The sequence below is a fragment of the Nomascus leucogenys genome, chromosome 22a, assembly GCF_006542625.1.
Source record: "Nomascus leucogenys isolate Asia chromosome 22a, Asia_NLE_v1, whole genome shotgun sequence".
Taxonomy (NCBI): Eukaryota; Metazoa; Chordata; class Mammalia; order Primates; family Hylobatidae; genus Nomascus; species Nomascus leucogenys.
In genome coordinates this window covers 53,498,728-53,515,817 of record NC_044402.1, presented here as the reverse complement: position 1 = coordinate 53,515,817, position 17,090 = coordinate 53,498,728, and the positions used below count along the sequence as shown (strand labels likewise).

Below are 17,090 nucleotides of genomic sequence, written 5' to 3'. Positions count from 1 at the left end.
TATGACAAACCCACAGCCAATATCATACTGAATGGGCAAAAACTGGAAGCATTCCCTTTGAAAACTGGCACAAGACAGGGATACCCTCTCTCACCACTCCTATTCAACGCAGTGTTGGAAGTTCTGGCCAGGACAATCAGGCAGAAGAAGGAAATAAAGGCTATTCAATTAGGAAAAGAGGAAGTCCAATTGTCCCTGTTTGCAGATGACATGATTGTATATCTAGAAAACCCCATTGTCTCAGCCCAAAATCTCCTTAAGCTGATTAGCAACTTCAGCAAAGTCTCAGGATACAAAATCAATGTACAAAAATCACAAGCATTCTTGTACACCAATCACAGACAAACAGAGAGCCAAATCATGAGTGAACTCCCATTCACAATTGCTTCAAAGAGAATAAAATACCTAGGAATCCAACTTACAAGGGATGTGAAGGACCTCTTCAAGGAGAACTACAAACCACTGCTCAATGAAATCAAAGAGGATACAAACAAATGGAAGAACATTCCATGCTCATGGGTTGGAAGAATCAATATCGTGAAAATGGCCATACTGCCCAAGGTAATTTATAGATTCAATGCCATCCCCATCAAGCTACCAATGACTTTCCTCACAGAATTGGAAAAAACTACTTTAAAGTTCATATGGAACCAAAAAAGAGCCCGCATCGCCAAGTCAATCCTAAGCCAGAAGAACAAAGCTGGAGGCATCATGCTACCTGACTTCAAACTATACTACAAGGCTACAGTAACCAAAACAGCATGGTACTGGTACCACAACAGAGACATAGATCAATGGAACAGAACAGAGCCCTCAGAAATAATGCTGCATATCTACAACTATCTGATCTTTGACAAACCTGACAGAAACAAGAAATGGGGAAAGGATTCCCTATTTAATAAATAGTGCTGGGAAAACTGGCTAGCCATATGTAGAAAGCTGAAACTGGATCCCTTCAAGTACCAATTTAAAACAATGCTTTAAAGAAGGAAATTCTGTTTCAGAAGAGGACCTTCATACAGCATCTCTGACCAGCAACTGATGATGCTATTGAACTCAGATGCTGATTGGTTCTCCAACACAACCCAGGAGCAAGGGAATCAGTAACTTCCTCCCTATAATTTGGAATGTGGGTGGAGGGGTTCATAGTTCTTCCTGAGTAAGACTTGTCTACTCCTCTGGCCCCTGGCCCTGTCCTCTTCTCCAGCATGGTGTGTCTGAAGCTCCCTGGAGGCTCCTGCATGGTAGCTCTGACAGTGACACTAATGGCGCCGAGCTCCCCACTGGCTTTGGCTGGGGACACCTGACATAAGTGCACATTGTGGGTGCTGAGCTACTATGGGGTGGGGAAAATAGGAAGTTTTGTTAACATTGTGCCCAGGCCATGTCCCTTAAGGCTTTGTGACGTTTTCATCAGAGATTGCCCATCTTTATTATTGGATCCCAAATTATTTCCACCACAAAAGGAGCTTGGCTACTTGCCCTCTCCATGAGACTTGTGTAAGGGGCCTTTGTACAGGTCATTTGTTTTCAAATCTCCACCAATAAAACCTTGGCATCACATGTCCTCAGGGTCTTCAGAAGATTTGGAAATAAGGATGCTAAAATAAATTCCCCACACAGCACTTCCCTTTATTATGTTGACTTATGTCAGACAAAACGAGATTTTTTCTGAAAATTCTGTGGGAGTCAAGGAAATTCAAAGGGTCTCTCTTAGACGATCCTGTGTTGTGTCCTCCACAGGAACTTTGGTGTTGGCCCCTCTTCCTCAAATGTGAGGATGGACCAGTGGCCTCCCCATTATCTCCTTTCTTTTTCTTTCTGAACTTCAATCTTATAAAGCCTGTATCCCTGTAGCGTATGTAGGTTCTCTGACGGAAGTCATACTTAGTGCTCTTTCTTTCTTATGGGGAAGAATCCCTGGAACTGAAGCTGAGATCTTTAGTACTTGGAGTCACCCTACAGATAAAGAGCATCTCTGGGGTGTTCTTTGGTGCCTAAAGAACTTGAGGCATCCTCTGAAAACCTGGCCCAGGTTAGTGTTTATTACGAATCTCTTTTAACCTTTCTATAGAAATTTCTCCTACATGTCCTACATGCTCTAACTAGACATAACAAGAAGAGATTCAACAAACGTAGGATAAATTATATGAAATTCTATTTTTGTAAGTCAAAAACAGTCAAATATCAGAAATTTAATAATGTTCAAACTATATACTGTGTGGGGTTACAGGGACAATGTGGACATTGTTCACATCTCTTAGGGCTGAAAGTCAATGAGAAAGTCCTGGGAACTCATTGTCTTACTGGGGTCTTGTCCTAAATTTCATAGATTCACCCCTCATGCCCTCAGCTTTCTTAATTAGCCATGTCTGCTTACCTCTTCTCTAGTTTTTCTTTTTCCCCAACTATGTTGTCATCATTTCCAGAAATCCCTAAAGCTTGCACAGACCCAGACCACTACGAGATCCATTGAAAGAGACTTTTTCCTTTTTTTGAGACAAGGCCTGGCTCTGTTACCAATGCTGTAGTTCAGTGTTATGATCTAGGCTCACTGCAACCTCTGCCTCCCAGGCTCAAGCGAGCCTCCCTCCTCAGCCTCCAGAGTAGTGGACACTACAGGCAGGAAACCATGCCCAGCTGATTTTTGTAATTTTGCTAGAGATGAGACTTTGCTATGTTACCCGGGCTGGTCTTAAACTGCTGGACTCAAGCAGTCCTCCTGCCTTGACCTCCCAACCTGCTAGGGTTATAGGTGTGAGCCACTGCACCCAGGCAAAAAAAAGATGAACCTTAATTTAAAAATTTATTATTTCTTAAGTCACTGTTAATTTTTATCTGTGAATTCTTCCAACTAGAAGGAGGAGAAAGAAGAACTTTGCCTGTATTTCACACCAGGAAGAGAAGGGGTCTAGTATGACATCAAAATGAAAGAGTGCTGGTGTTTGAGCTCCTTCTTGCTTTCCAGGATCCAAACAGTGATCAGTTCCCAGATCCCTCGTTTATTCATGTAAGCCACACTTATTTCTCTCAGCAGCTCCTGTGTACTCGGCTCCATTCTAAGTTCAAATCATTCTATTTGATTACGATTGAGAGGGTCCTGACTCTCATGGTAGTTACGCAACAGTAGAGGAGACAGACATTAACCCAATATGCATTTAACAAAGAAGATAACATTAGAGAGTAATAGTGCACTGAAGAAAAGACATCAGGTTTGTGGAAAAGAGAGAAATAGATTCACCCAACTTTAGTTCATGCGTTTAGAAAGCTCTGCTTGAGAAAGTGATATTCAGCTGAGACAACAAAGTAAGTAGAGAGCCATGTGCAGATCTAACAGACGAAAGTTCCAGGGAGACAGAATGTGGGGGTGGCGGGGGAAGCCCTGGTGTGGGAAATTATGTGCAGGGACAGAAAGAAGGCTAGAGGGACTGAACTACAGCATTCAAGGAAATGGAGAGGCAGAAGATGAGGTAGGAAGCAGAGAGGAAGTCAGGAGCCTCATTATATTAGGCTCTGATGCCCATGGTAAGAAATTTGAATTTTATTTTATTTTTTTTCATTTTTTTATTTCATTATTTATTTTTTGAGATGGGATTTCGTTCTTGTTGCCCAGGCTGGAGTGCAATGGCATGGCACTGCAAACTCTGCCTCCTGGGCTCATGTGATTTTCCTGCCTCGGCCCCCAAGTAGCCAGGATTACAGGCGCCCACTACCATGCCAGGCTAATTTTTTTAATATTTTTAGTAGAGACAGGGTTTTACCATGTTGGCCAGGCTGGTCTCAAACTCCTGACCTCAGGTAATCTGCCTGCCTTGGCTTCCCAAAGTGCTGGGATTACAGTCACTAGCCTCCGTACCCAGCCTGAATTTTATTTAAATAGATGTGAGACACTACTGGATGGTTACAAGGAGAGTCAATTCACGTTCAATTTTAGAAACTAATTCAGCTTCAAAGTAGAGGGAAATTTATAGCACTAAATGCCCACAAGAGAAAGCAGGAAAGATATAAAATCAACATCCTAACATCACAATTAAAAGAACTAGAGAAGCAAGAGAAAACAAATTAAAAAGCTAGCAGAAGACAAGAAATAACTAAGATCAGAGCAGAACTGAAGGAGATAGAGACACGAATACTCTTGAAAAAAATCAATGAATCCAGGAGGTGGTTTTTTGAAAAGATCAACAAAATAGATAGACTGCTAGTCAGGATAATAAAGAAGAAAAAAGAGAAGAAACAAATACATGTAATAATAAATGATAAATGGGATATCATCACTGATCCCACAGACATACAAATTACCATCAGAGAATACTATAAATACCTCTATGCAAATAAACTAGAAAATCTAGAAGAAATGGCTAAATTCCTGGACATATACACTCTCCCAAGACTAAACCAGGAGGAAGTCGAATCCCTGAATAGACCAATAACAAGTTCTGAAATTGAGGCAGTAGTTAATAGCCTACCAACCCTAAAAAGTCCAGGACCAGATGGATTCACAGCTGAATTCTACCACAGGTACAAAGAAGAGCTGATACCATTTCTTCTGAAACTATTCTAAACAATAGAAAAAGAGGGAATCCTCCCTAACTCATTTTATGAGGCCAGCATCATCCTGATACCAAAACCTGGCAGAGACATAACAAAAAATGAAAATTTCAGGCCAATGTCCCTGAGGAACATCGATGTGAAAATCCTCAATAAAATACTGGCAAACTGAATCAAGCAGCACATCAAAAAGCTTATGCACCATGATCAAGTTGGCTTCATCCCTGGCATGCAATGCTGGTTCAACATATGCAAATCAATAAACGTAATCCATCACATAAACAAAAGCAATGACAAAAACCGCATAACTATCTCAACTGCATCAACTGATGCAGAAAAGGCATTCGACAAAATTCAACAACTCTTTATACTAAAAACTCTCAATAAACTAGGTATTGATGGAACGCATCTCAAAATAATAAGAGCTATTTATGACAGACCCACAGACAATAGCATACTGAATGGGCAAAAACTGAAAGACTTTCCTTTGAAAACCAGCACAAGACAAGGATGCCCCCTCTCACCACTCCTATCCAACATAGTATTGGAAGTTCTGGCCGGGGCAATCAGGCAAGAGAAAGAAATAAAGGGTGTTCGATTAGGAAAAGAGGAAGTTAAATTGTCTCTGTTTGCAGGTGACATGATTGTATATTTAGAAAACCCCATTTTCTCAGCCCAAAATCTCCTCAAGCTGATAAAACAACTTCAGCAAAGTCTCAGGATACAAAATCAATGTGCAAAAATCACAAGCATTCCTATACACCAATAACAGACAAACAGAGAGCTAAATCATGAGTGAACTCCCCTTCACAATTGCTACAAAGAGAATAAAACACCTAGGAATAAAGCAAGGAATGTGAAGGACCTCTTCAAGGAGAACTACAAACCACTGCTCAAGGAAATAAATGGACACAAACAAATGGAAGAACATTCCATGCTCATGGATAGGAAGAATCAATATTGTGAAAATGGCCATACTACCCAAAGTAATTTATAGATTCAATGCTATCCTCAACAAGTAACTGTTGACTTTCTTCACAGAACAGGAAAAAACTACTTTAAATTTATTGTTTTTCTTTTTCTTTCTTTTTTTTTTTTTTTGAGACGAAGTCTCGTCTGTCGTTCAGCCTAGAGTGCAGTGGCGTGATTTCAGCTACAACCTCTGTCTCCAGGATTCAAGCGATTCTCCAGCCTCAGCCTCCCAAGTAGCTGGGATTACAGGCACCCACCACCATGCCTGGCTAATATTTGTATTTTTAGTAGAGATGGGATTTAACCATGTTGGTTAGGCTCATCTTGAACTCCTGACCTCAAGCAATCTACCCACCTTGTCCTCCCAAAGTGCTGGGATTACAGGTGTGAGCCACTGCACCTGGCCCAAAACTACTTTAACTTTCATGTGGAACCAAAAAAGAGCCCGCATAGCCCAGACAACCCTAAGCAAAAAGAACAAAGCTGGAGGCGTCACACTACCTGACTTCACACTATATTACAAGGCTACAGTAACGAAAACAGTATGCTACTGGTACCAAAACAGATATACAGACCAATGGAACAGAACAGAGGCCTCAGAAATGACACCACACATCTACAACAATCTGATCTTTGACAAACTTGAAAAAAACAAGCAATGGGGAAAGGGTTCCTTATTTAATAAATGGTGTTGGGAAAACTGGCTAGCCGCATGCAGAAAGCTAAAACTGGATCCATTCTTTACACTATATAGAAAATTTAACTCAAGATGGATTAAACACTTAACATAAGACCTAAAACCATAAAAACCCTAGAAGAAAACCTAGGCAATAATATTCAGGAGCAAAGACTTCATGACTAAATCACCAAAAGCAATGGCATCAAAAGCCAAAACAGACAAATGTGATCTAATTATACTAAAGAGCTTCTGCACAGCAAAAGAAACTATCATCAGAGTGAAGAGGCAGCCTACAGAATGGGAGAAAATTTTTCCAATCTATCCATCTGACAAATGGCTAAAGAAATCTACAAAGATTTTACACTTACAGGAAAAAAACGTACAACCCCATCAAAAAGGAGGAAAAGGATATGAACAGACACTTTTCAAAAAAAGACATTTATGCAGCCAACAAACATATGGAAAAATGCTCATCATCGCTGGTCATTAGAGAACTGCAAATCAAAACCATAATGGGATACCATCTCATGCCGGTTAGAATGGCAATCATTAAAAAGTCAGGAAACAGGCCGGGCACAGTGGCTCATGCCTATAATCCCAGCACTTTGGGAGGCCGAGGTGGGCAGATCATGAGGTCAGGAGATCGATACCATCCTGGCTAACACGGTAAAACCCTGTCTCTACTAAAAATACAAAAAAAAAAAAAAAAAAAAAAACCGGGCATGGTGGTGGGTGCCTGTAGTCCCAGCTACTCGGGAGCCTGAGGCAGGAGAATAGCGTGAACCTGGGAGGTGGCAGAGGTTGCAGTGAGCCGACATGGCGCCACTGCACTCCAGCCTGGGTGACAGGGCGAGACTCCATCACACACACACACACACACACACACACACACACACACACACACATACAGTCAGGAAACAATAGATGCTGGAGAGGATGTGGAGAAATAGGAATGCTTTTACACTGTTAGTGAGGTGTAAATTAGTTCAACCATTGTGGAAGACAGTGTGGTGATTCCTCAAGGATCTAGAACTAGAAATACCATATGACCCAGAGATCCCATTACTGGGTATATGCCCAAAGGATTATAAATCATTCTATTATAAAGACACATACACATGTATGTTTATTGCAGCACTGTTCACAATAGCGAAGACTAGGAACCAACCCAAATGCCCATCAATGATAGACTGGATAAGGAAAATGCAGCTCATGTACACCACGGAATACTATGCAGCCATAAAAAAGGATGAGTTCATGTCCTTTGGAGGGAAACGGACGAAGCTGGAAACCATCATTCTCAGCAAACTAACACAACAACAAAAAACCAAACACTGCATGTTCTCACTCATAAGTGGGAGTTGAACAATCAGAACACATGGATACATGGAGGGGAACATCACACACTGGGGCCTGTCGAGGGGTGGGGGCCTAGGGGAGAGATAGCATTAGGAGAAATACCTAATGTAGATAATGGGTTGACGGGTGCAGCAAACCACCATGGCACATGTATACCTATGTAACAAACCTGCACGTTCTGCACATGTACCCCAGACCTTAAAGTATAATAAAAATTATAAAGAAATAACCAAAATCAGAGCTGAAGTGAAGGACCTAAAGACAGGAAAAGCATTTAAAAGGTCAACAAATCTAGGAGGTGGTTTTGTGAAAAAATTAATAAAATAGATAGACCATTAGCTAGACTAACAAAGAAAAGAGAAAAAAATTCAAATAAAGACAATCAAAAATTATAAAGGGGATATTATCACTGATCCCCCAAGAAATACAAATAACCATCAGAAAAAAATTTTTTTTTGACGGAGTCTTGCTCTGTCGCCCAGGCTGGAGTGCAGTGGCGCGATATCTGCTCACTGCAAGCTCCACCTCCCGGGTTCACGCCATTCTCCTGCCTCAGCCTCCCGAGTAGCTGGGACTACAGGCACCCGCCACTACGCCCGGCTAATTTTTTGTGTTTTTTTTTTAGTACAGACGGGGTTTCACCACATTAGCCAGGATGGTCTCAATCTCCTGACCTTGTGATCCACCCACCTCGGCCTCCCAAAGTGCAGGCGTGAGCCACCGTGCCCGGCCTCAGAAAATATTATAAAACCTCTATGCACATAAACTAGAAAATCTAGAAGAAATGGGCAAATTCCTGGACATATACACTCTCTCAAGACTGAACCATGAAGAAATTGAATCCCTGAACAGACCAATAACAATTTCTGAAATTGAGGCAGTAATAAATAGCCTACTAACCAAAAAAACCCATGATGAATTCACAGTTGAATTCTACCAGATGTACAAAGAAGACCTAATATCATTCCTGCTGAAAGTGTTTGAAAAAGTTGAAAAGGAGAAACTCCTCCCTAACTCATTCTATGAGGCCAGCATCATCCTGATACCAAAACCTGTTAGAGACACACACAGAAAAGAACTTCTGCATCTATTGAAATAATCTAATGGTTTTTGTCATTGCTTCTGTTTATGTGATGGATTACGTTTATTGATTTGCATACATTGAACCAACCTTACATCCCAGGGATGAACCCAGCTTGATCATGGTGGATAAGCTTTTGGATGTGCTGCTGGATTCAGTTTGCTAGTATCTTATTGAGGATTTTCACATAGCTGTTCACCAGGGATACTCGCCTGAAATTTTCTTTTTTTGTTGTGTCTCTGCCAGGTTTTGGTATCAGGATGATGCTGGTCTCATAAAATGAGTTAGGGAGGATTCCCTCTTTTTCTATTGTTTGGAATAGTTTCACAAGGAATGGTACCAGCTCCTCTTTGTACCTGTGGTAGAATTCAGTGGTGAATCCATCTGGTCCTGGACTTTTTTTGGTTGGTAGGCTATTAACTACTGCCTCAATTTCAGAACTTGTTATTGGTCTATGCAGGGATTCGACTTCTTCCTGGTTTAGTCTTGGGAGGGTTTATATGTCCAGGAATTTAGCCATTTCTTCTAGATTTTCTAGTTTATTTGCATAGAGGTGTTTATAGTATTCTCTGATGGTAATTTGTATTTCTGTGGGATCAGTGATGATATCCCATTTATCATTTATTATTACATGTATTTGATTCTTCTCTCTTTTCTTCTTTATTATCCTGACTAGCAGTCTATCTGTTTTGTTGACCTTTTCAAAAAACCAGCTCCTGGATTCATTGATTTTTTGAAGGGCTTTTTATGTCTCTATCTCCTTCAGTTCTGCTCTGATCTTAGTTATTTCTTGTCTTCTGCTAGCTTTTTAATTTGTTTGCTCTTACTTCTCTAGTTCTTTTAATTGTGATGTTAGGGTGTTGATTTTATATCTTTCCTGCTTTCTCTTGTGGGCATTTAGTGCTATAAATTTCCCTCTACACTCTGCTTTAAATGTGTCTCAGAGATTCTGGTACATTGGTGTCTTTGTTCTCATTGGTTTCAAAGAACATCTTTATTTCTGCCTTCATTTTGTTATTTACCCAGTAGTCATTCAGAAGCTGGTTGTTCAGTTTCCATGTAGTTGTGAGGTTTTGAGTGAGTTTCTTAATCCTGAGTTCTAATTTGATTGCCCTGTGGTCTGAGAGACTGTTTGTTATGATTTCCATTCTTTTGCATTTGCTGAGGAGTGTTTTACTTCCAATTATGTGGCCAATTTTAAAACAGGTGTGATGTGGTGCTGAGAAGAATGTATATTCTGTTGATTTGGAGTGGAGAGTTCTGTAGATGTCTATTAGGTCAGCTTGGACCAGAGCTGAGTTCAAGTCCTGGCTATCCTTTTTAATTTTCTGTCTCATTGATCTGTCTAATATTGAGAGTTGGGTGTTAAAGTCTCTCACTTATTATTGTGTGGGAGTCTTAGTCTCTTTGTAGGTCTCTAAGAACTTGCTTTATGAATCTGGGTGCTCCTGTATTGGCTGCATATATATTTAGGATAGTTAGCTCTTATATTTGCATTGATCCCTTTACCATTATGTAATGCTCTTCTTTGTCTGTTTTGATCTTTGTTGGTTTAAAGCCTCTTTTATCAGAGACTAGGATTGCAACCCCTGCTGTTTTCTGCTTTCCATTGGCCTGGTAAATATTCCTCCATCCCTTTATTTTGAGCCTATGTATGTCTTTGCACATGAGTTGGGTCTCCTGAATACAGCACACTGATGCATCTTGATTCTTTATCCAGTTTGCTGGTCTGTGTCTTTTAATTGGGACATTTAGCCCATTTACATTTAAGGTTAATATGGTTACGTCTGGATTTGATCCTGTATTTATGATGCTGGCTAATTATTTTGCCCATTAGTTGATACAATTTCTTCATAGCATCAATGGTCTTTACAATTTGGAATGTTTTTGTAGTGGCTGGTACCAGTTATTCCTTTCCATATTCAGTGCTTCCTTCAGGACCTCTTGGAAGGCAGGCCTGGTAGTGACAAAATCTCTCAGCATTTGCTTCTCTGTAAAGGATTTTATTTCTCCCTCGCTTATGAAGCTTAGTTTTGTTGGTTATGAAATTCTGGGTTGAAAATTCTTTTATGTAAGAATGTTGAGTATTGGCCCCCACTCTATTCTGGCTTGTAGGGTTTCTGCAGAGAGATCTGCTGTTAGGCTGATGGGCTTCCCTTTGTGGGTAACCCGACCTTTCTCTCTGGCTGCCTTTAATATTTTTTCCTTCATTTCAACCTTGGTGAATCTGATGATTATGTGTCTTGGGGTTGCTCTTCTCGAGGAATATCTTTGTGGTGTTCTCTGTATTTCCTGAATTTGAATCTTGGCCTGTCTTGCTAGGTTGGGGAAGTTCTCCTGGATAATATCCTGAAGAGTGTTTTCCAACTTGTTCCATTCTCCCCGTCACTTTCAGGTACACCAGTCAAATGTATATTTCATCTTTTCTCATAGTCCCATATTTCTTGGAGGCTTTGTTTGTTTCTTTTCACTCTTTTTTCTCTAATCTTGTCTTCTCACTTTATTTCATTAATTTGATCTTCAATTTCTGATATCCTTTCTTCCACTTGATCGATTCAGCCATTGATGCTTGTGTATGTTTCACCACGTTCTCGTGCTGTGTTTTTCAGTTCCATCAGGTCATTTATGTTCTTCTCTAAACTGGTTATTCTACTTAGCAATTCTCTAACGTTTTTTCAAGGTTCTTAGCTTTCTTGCATTGGGTTAGAACATGCTCCTTTTGCTCAGAGGAGATTTTTATTACCCACCTTCTGAAGCGTACTTCTGTCAATTTGTCAACCTCATTCTCCGTCCAGTTTTGTTCCCTTGCTGGTGAGGAATTATATTCCTTTGGAGGAGAAAAAACATTCTGGTTCTTCAAATTTGCAGCTTTTTGAACTGGTTTCTTCCCATCTTTGTGGATTTATCTACCTTCGACAAAATTCAACGGCACTTCATGCTAAAAACTCTCAATAAACTAGGTATTGATGGAACGTATCTCAAAATAATAAGAGCTATTTATGACAGACCCACAGACAATAGCATACTGAATGGGCAAAAACTGGAAGCATTGCCTTTGAAAACCAGTACAAGACAAGAATACCCTCTCTCACTACTCCTTCAACATCGTATAGGAAGTTCTGGCCAGGGCAATCAGGCAAGAGAAATAAATAAAGGGTGTTCAATTAGGAAAAGAGAAAGCCAAATTTTCTGTTTGCAGGTGACATAATTGTGTATTTAGAAAACTCCTTCATCTCTGCCCAAAATCTTCTTAAGCTGATAAAACAACTTCAGCAAAGTCTTAGGATACAAAATCAATGTGCAAAAATCACAAGCATTCCTATACACCAATAACAAACAGAGAGCTAAAACATGAGTGAACTCCCATTCACAATTGCTACTAAGAGAATAAGATACCTAGGAATACAACTTACAAAGGATGTGAAGGACCTCTTCAAGGAGAACTACAAACCACTGCTCAAGGAAATAAGAGAGGACAAAAACAAATAGAAAAACATTCTATGCTCATGGATAGGAAGAATCAATATCATGAAAATGGCCATACTGCCCAAAGTAATTTATAGACTCAATGCTATCCCCATCAAGCTACAGTTGACTTTCTTCACAGAATTGGAAAAAACTACTTTAAACTTCATATGGAAGCAATAAAGAGCCCACATAGCCAAGACAATCCTAAGCAAAAAGAACAAAGCTGGAGGCTTTACACTACCTGACTTCAAACTATACTACAAGGCTGCAGTAACAAAAACAACATGGTAATGGTACCAAAACAGATATATACACCAGTGGAACAGAAGTGAGGCCTCAGAAGTAACACCTCAGAAGTAACACATCTACAACAATCTGATCTTTAACAAACCTGAAAAAAACAAGCAATGGGGAAAGGGTTCCTTATTTAATAAATGGTGTTGGGAAAATGGGCTAGCCATATGCAGAATGCTGAAACTGGATCCCTTCTTTACATCTTATAGAAAAATTAACTCAAGATGGATTAAAGACTTAAACGTAAGACCTAAAACCATAAAAACCCTAGAAGGAAACCTAGGCAATAATATTCAGGACATAGGTATGGGTAAAGACTTCATGACTAAACCACCAAAAGCAATGGCATCAAAAGCCAAAATAGGCAAATGGGATCTAATTAAACTAAAGAGCTTCTGCACAGCAAAAGAAACTATCATCAGAGTGAACAGGAAACCTACAGAATGTGAGAAAAATTTTGCAATCTATCCATCTGACAAAGGGCTAATATCCAGGATCTACAAAGAACTTAAGCAAATTTACATGAAAAAACAACCCAGTCAAAAACTGGGGGAAGGATATGAACAGACACTTCTCATAAGAAGAATTTATGCAGCCAACAAACATATGAAAAAATGCTCATCATCACTGGTCATTAGAGAAATGCAAATCAAAACCACAATGAGATACCATCTCATGCCAGTTGGAATGGTGATCATCAAAAAGCCAGGAAACAATAGATGCTGGAGAGGATGTGGAGAAATAGGAATGTTTCTACACATTGGTGGGTGTAAATTAGTTCAACCATTGTGGAAGACAGTGTGGTGATTCCTGAAGGATATAGAACTAGTAATACCATTTGACCCAGCAATCCCATTACTGGGTATATATCCAAAGGATTTTATTTATTTATTTATTTATTTATTTATTTATTGAGATGGAGTCTCACTGTGTCCCCCAGGCTGCAGTGCAGTGGCACCATCTCCGCTCACTGCAAGCTCCGCTTCCCTGGTTCATAACATTCTCCTGCCTCAGCCTCCTGAGTAGCTGGCACTACAGGCGCCTGCCACCACGGCCAGCTAATTTTTTGTATTTTTAGTAGAGACGGGGTTTCACCGTGTTAGCCAGGATGGTCTCAATCTCCTGACCTCGTGATCCACACACCTCAGCTTCCCAAGGTGCTGGGATTACAGGCATGAGCCACCACGCCTGGCCCTAACCAAAGGATTATAAATCATTCTACTATAAAGACACATGCACACGTATGTTTATTGTGGCACTGTTCACAATAGCAAAGACTGGGAACCAACCCAAATGCTCATCAATGATATACTGGATAAAGAAAATGTGGCATATTTACACCATGGAATACTATGCAGCCATAAAAAAGGATGAGTTCATGTCCTTTGGAAGGATATGGATGAAGCTGGAAACCATCATTCTCAGCAAACTAACACAAGAACAGAAAACCAAATACCACATGTTCTCACTCATAAGTGAGAGCTGAACAATGAGAATACATGGACACAGGGAGGAGAATATCACACATTGGGGCCTGTCGGGGGATAGGGGCTAGGGGAGGGATAGCATTAGGAGAAATATCTAATGTAGATAATGTGTTGACGGGTGCAGCAAACCACCATGGCATGTATATACCTATGTAACAAACCTGCACGTTCTGCACATGTACACCAGAACTTAAAGTTTAAAAAAAAAGAAAGAAAGAAAGAAGAAAGAAAGAAAGAAAGAAAGAAAGAAAGAAAGAAAGAAAGAAAGAAAGAAAGGAAGAAAACTTCAGGCCGATATCATTGATGAACATTGACGCAAAATCCTCAACAAAATACTGGCAAATTGAATATAGAAGTACGTCAAAAAGCTTATCCACCATGAAGAACGAGGCTTTATCCCTGGGGATGCAAGGTTGGTTTAACATGCATAAATCAATAAATGTGATTCATCACATAAATAGAATGAAAGACAAAAACCGCATAATTATCTCAATAAATGAAGAAAGGGTTTCAATAAACTTCAGCATCCATTCATGTAAAAAACTCTCAAAAAGGCATTGAAGGGGCATACCTCAAAATGTTAAGAGCCATATATGACGAACCCACAATCACTTCATACTAAATGGGCAAAAGCTGGAAGAATTCCCCTTGAAAACTGGCACAAGACAAGAATGGCCTTTCTCACCACTCCTATTTAATGTAGTATTGGAAGTTCTGGCCCGGGCAATCGGGCAAGAGAAAGAAATAAAGTGCATTCAAGTGGAAAGAGAGGAAGTCAAACTATCCTTGTTTGCAGAGAACATCATCCAATATCTAGAAAACCATATAGTCACAGCCCAAAATCTTCTTAAGCTGATAAGCAACTTTAGCAAAGTCTCAGGATACAAAACCAATGTGCAAAACTTGCTAGCATTCCTACACACCAATAACAGTCAAGCCAAGAGCCAAATCACAAATGACTTCCCATTCACAATTGCCACAAAAAAGAATAAAATACCTAGGAATACAGCTAACTAGGGAGGTGAAAGATCCCTACAAGGAGAACTACAAAACTGGTTGAAAGAAACTAGAGTATCTTGTGTCATGTCCTCAACAGGATCTGTGAGGTTGGTGCCTCTCCCTAATGTGTGAGGATGTACTAAGAGGCTGCCCCCGTTATCTTTTTTTCTCCCTTAACTCCGATGTTTGTAAACCCTTTATCTTTGTACTGTAGATTTCTGACAAAAGTTGAGGTTAGTACCCTCTCTTTCTCTTGGGAAAAACACACTGGAGTTGAGTAGAGACCCTTAGTACTTGGAATGACCCTACAGATAAGGAGCATCTATGGAGTATTGTTCAGTAACTTAAAGAACTTAAGGTATCCTCTGAAATGCCACTAATGCTACTAACCTGGCTTGAATCTTTCTAAATTAGTTTCTCCTACATTCTCTGGCTTGAGCTTACAAGAAGGGATTCAACTAATGTAGGATAAATTATATGAAATTCTATTTTTGTAAGTCAAAATAATAAAATATCAGCAATTTCATATGGTTCAAACTATATACCCTCAGTGGGGTTACAGACAGATTGTAAAGGTTGCTAACATCCCATAGGGCTGAAAGCCAATAAGCAAGTCAAGAGGACTCAATGTCCTACTGGGGATATGTCCCAATTTTTAGAGCTTGATTCAGCATGCTCTCTGCTTTCCTTAATTATTCATGTCTGCTTACCTCTACCTCAAATTCCTCTCTATTTTTTACCTAACTATGCCATCATCATTTCCAAAAATCCCTAAAACTTGCTCAGACTTTTGGCACTATGAGACCCATCAAAACAGATAATTCTTTTTTTTTTTTTTTTTTTTTGAGATGGAGTCTCGCTCTGTTGCCCAGGCTGGAGTGCAATGGTGCAGTCTCAACTCACTGCAACCTCCACCTCCCGGGTAATTTTTGTATTTTTAGTAGAGATGGGGTTTCACCATGTTGGCCAGACTGGTCTCAAACTCCTTACTGCATGATCCACCTGCCTCAGCCTCCCAAAGTGCTAGGATTACAGGCATGAGCCACCGCCCCGGCAGAAAAGAGATAATTCTTAATGAAATTTTTTTTCTTTCTTACAATCACTGTTTCCTTATCTGTGAATCCTTCTTCCAACTAGAAAGAGGAGAGAAAGGAAGTTTGCCTTAATTTCTCACAGGGAGGAGAAGGGATATAGCATGTCATTAGAATGAAAGGGTGCAGGAGCTTGAGCCCTTTTCTGCTTTCTAGAATACCCAGAGTGATCAGTTCCGAGAACTTCAGTTTATTCATTTAGACCACAGGTGTATTTCTGAGCAAAAGTTATGTTCTGGTCTCTGTTCTAGGCTCAGAGAATTCTACCTGAATAAGATTAAAAAGATCCCTACTCTCATGGAACTCAATACCAGAGGAGACAGACAATATCCCAATAAATATTTAACAAAAAAGAAAAATTCAGAGAGCAATATTGCCTTTAAAAAAAGACATCAGGATGATAGGACAGAGAGAATTGGATTCACCCAACTTCACTTCACATTGGATTCACGGGTAGTTTGGGAGCCCTCCCTGAGGAGAGCTCACATTTAGCTGAGACAAGAACAATAAGACAGCCATGTGAAGATCTAAGGGACGAGTGTTCCAGACAGACAGAAAAGGGGAAAGGCCAAGGAATGGGAAGGCGTGTTCTGTGTTGAAGAGACAGAAAGAAGGTTAGAGGCGCTGAAGGATGAGTGGCAGAAGATGAGGCAAGAGAGAGAGAAAGTCAGGAGCTGCATCATATTTGGCCTTGGTGGCCATAGTAAGGAATTAAATTTTATTTAAACATATTGGAAGCTCCTGGGAGGTTACAAGGAGAGTCCATTAATATTCAATTTTAAAAATAATTGTAGCTACTATGTGGGGATTGGATTGTTGGGGTTCACAAGTGGAGAACAGCAGAATTCTCCAGGGAAGACAGATTTGTGGCTTCATGTAGTGTAGTAGTGACAAAGACAGAGATCCAGATAAAGTGAACAGACTTGGGATGTCCTTTTGCATGACTTGTTAATGGATTAAATGTAACTTATTTCTAAGTATTTTGCCTTGATAAATAGGTGGCTGGTGGTGCTGCTTATTGAAATAGGGAAGAATGTGGGAGCAAATGATTTAAAGTAGGTGATTAGAAATGACAATTGTGTTTATTAAAATTGAGATGATTTTTGAACTCA

General features: G+C 39.9%; 1 pseudogene; it reads left to right on the top strand.

Annotated features, from left to right (window-relative positions):
- The first annotated feature begins 1,208 nt into the window (after window positions 1–1,208).
- Window positions 1,209–17,090, top strand: part of LOC100581185 — a 37,140-nt pseudogene continuing 21,258 nt past the window's right edge.